Genomic DNA, 3206 nt, shown 5'->3' with positions numbered 1-3206 from the left:
ATATACAGTCAACATTTTCGGTGGATAAATTTCTGTAGGAAAATTTTTTCTCCGTTGTGTATTGTTGTCACAAATTAAGAACCCGATTGTTCATAAAGGATGAAGCATATTCGCATGCTCTATCATTTTTTGAGGTAAGTGTTTATGGAAAATCAACACTTGCGCCTGGAACATTTTAATTACAAAGACAAGTTTGAAGGAAGTTTACCTTACGGCCGACATCGTTAACCCATAAATAAGTCAACTGGCATGATATTATGTAGATAAAAATTTACATCTGTTTACTTTTGATAACTTAATTCAAATTGGATCTTGAAAATGAAGGTCCTTGAAGCCTAGCGATCTATGTAGAAATAGTGTAAGCAGTAAATGAATTGAAGGATATAAAAGTGGAATTAGGACATTAATTAAAAGAAATCAATTTATTTTCCACTATTATTTTTATTCTCTACGCAAACAGGAAACACAAGACAAAAAAAATATGAATCACAATATAAAATGCTATCAAATAAATGAGGATAAACAACACCGCCAAAGTAGACTTGATATATAGAGCTTCACAAAATGGCAACACACCTTATTATTCTCGATTACTATTAATAATATCTTTATTGTGCGAGACCTCGGCGTTTAAAGACTGGGATACTCTGTGGAAATTTAAAGAAATTCTTAGGATCAACTTTAGCCTTGATTCGAATCAACCTCTTGAAGTTCTCCCTTTTCCAGTACCTCTCGCCCCAAACACTTGCTTCCTTATAATTCGCAGCCCCAACACCGATATCCAGATCATTGTTATTGACATACGACTCCCTCGGGTTCTGTGACACATAAGGAGTCAACAACTCTTCCAAGCTTTGCAACCAAGCTAATCTTCTAAGCGATACAGGGGTTGTATCGTTAGCTTGACCTACAAAACTTACACTGGTAGCCAACAAGTACAAGGTTCCAGCTCTATGAGGATATGGTGTTGCTGTCTCTGCGTAGTCATCCATTCTTCCTCCAGAAGGAATGATAAGCAAACCACCTGACAAATCGTTTTCAAAAAACTTACTCCAGATTTTTTCCAGTCCAGATATGGGGATCGGAGTCCTGACAAAGTTTGATTTAGTTTTGCTGTTTGACTTGGGTATGGCAGATCGGTTTGTAAGAATCTCAAGCGGGGTGGTGCTTGGCCTTCCAAAAAACACAAGTGTCGATTGGACGCTTGTCATTTCTTGACAAATCTCTCGTGTAACACCGAGCTCCGGGAAAACTTTGTCCAACACTGGAAGCAGTTCGTTGGTTGTGCCCTGATAAATTCCTTGGAAGATGATTCGCATGGTTTTTTGTGTGGTGTTTCCAATAAACTCCGAAGCTGCCTGGGATCTTATGTACAAATTTCTGTCTTCAAAAGTTGCAAGAGACTGATATTTATAGAAAAGTTCTGTTGCACCTTGTTCGAGAGTTCTATTCACTATAAAGACAGTTACTTTTTCTGGAACAGAAACCAACTGTAATTTCCATGCAACAACAACTCCAAAACTGGAAGCAACACCTCCTCGAATCGCCCAAAACAAATCTTCACCCATCGACTTCCTATTGAGAATCCTTCCATTGACATCTATGATACGAGCATCCAAAACATTATCACCGGCTGTAGCATATTTCCTTAACAGGTTTCCGGTGCCACCACCACCTATCAACCCACTGATCCCCACCGTAGGCCATGTACCTCCGGGGAAATACAAGGTATTGTTGGACTTCTGTGCAATACTGTAGTAAAGTTCACCAAGCACAGCGCCTGTCCCCACCCATGCAGTCCTTTTAGCTACGTCTATGTCTATAGATCTCATGTTGTTGAGATCGATCATAACGAATGGAACATCGGCAGTGTATGAGAGACCCTCGAAGTCATGCCCCCCACTTCTGATCCTGATCTCGTACCCATGTTTCTTGGCACAGAGAATAGATGTTTGGACGAGTGATTCATCCGTAGGTGTCACGATGATTGATGGTCTTGGAGTGGAGGGTTTAAGGAACCTGGTGTTTTGAACTGCGAATTGCCAAATGGGTAGGAAAGAAGCATTGCCAGGGGTGTAAATGAGCTGAGAAATGGAGCTCGCATTGGTTGATTTGGATTCTACGCAGCTTATAAAATCTCTAGAATATGCAGATGAAAAGGAAAGAGCGAGAGTTAGAACCAAGAGGAAAAAATAAGATCTCTCCATGTTTAATTTGGTGAGTTTGATCTATGGCAATGACTTCCAAAAGCGTTTTAATTTATAGAACAGATATGAGCATAAAGCCGCCATAAGACTTGACTACCAGTATGAATCGAAAAATAAAACATGAACTTATTAGGTTAAATGTATATATTATTTATATATCCGTTTTCATACTTTATTTTATGACATCATGTGATCTATGTTATTTGTTGAATATTCGTATAGTACATGCTGATAATGTCATAAATTATATTATTACAAACATGGTGTTGAAACATTCAAAATAAGTCTACTACTAAACAGGATGTCACTATTATAAATTTTGTTTACCAAGAATATAAGATAATATATCCGTATATATAAATTGAAAACTTTATGGAAACAAGTCTTGTTTAACAAGACATTAAAGATAAGATGACACGTACGCTACAACAAAACTTTGACTTTAATACACAAACAAAGCCTGTTACGTTGCTAATCCGGATATGATGGAGCGCAACGAAAATTTTCCTTACAGTCTTTGTAAGGACGGAGTAACGATATAGTTAATCTAGCAATTAAATAGAGGACCACCTAATCCGATAAAATTAATATATTTTCCAAATAATTAAGAGTCCTAATTTTAAACAACCAAATTACGAATGATTGACCAACCGGGTCTTTTGGGATAATTTGACTAATTTTTGAAGTTTATAAACCTACCAAAAAAACTAATGCAGAAATATCCAGAGATTTTGTGGTTCGATCAGAAAATGTAGATTTTATTGTAGAGTAGAAAATCATGATTTTTCTGTAATATATAAAAGAAACTTGTAAAAAACCAAAAAAAAAAAAAAAAATCAGAGTTTGTAGTATCACAGAAAACAAATCTAATTCAATATCAATACAAATATCCGGTAACATAAAACTATTACTATGAGTTCACGTCATGTGGGGGATTTTATGGGTAGGATTGGTCCGTTGATTTTGAAGGCTCGGTACAAAAAGTAAAATTTGCCCCTA

The 3206-nt window shown here is 36.6% G+C and overlaps 1 pseudogene; it reads right to left on the bottom strand.

Annotated features, from left to right (window-relative positions):
• Positions 1-403: 403 nt before the first annotated feature.
• Positions 404-2266, bottom strand: LOC145035475 (tetrahydroberberine oxidase pseudogene; annotated as a pseudogene).
• Between the last annotated feature and the right edge of the window lie 940 nt (positions 2267-3206).

Source organism: Lactuca saligna, chromosome 1 (assembly GCF_052625555.1).
Source record: "Lactuca saligna cultivar CGN05327 chromosome 1, ASM5262555v1, whole genome shotgun sequence".
In the NCBI taxonomy this organism is placed as follows: Eukaryota; Viridiplantae; Streptophyta; class Magnoliopsida; order Asterales; family Asteraceae; genus Lactuca; species Lactuca saligna.
Note: the sequence above shows the minus strand (reverse complement) of the source record. Positions and strands in the feature narration are given on the sequence as shown.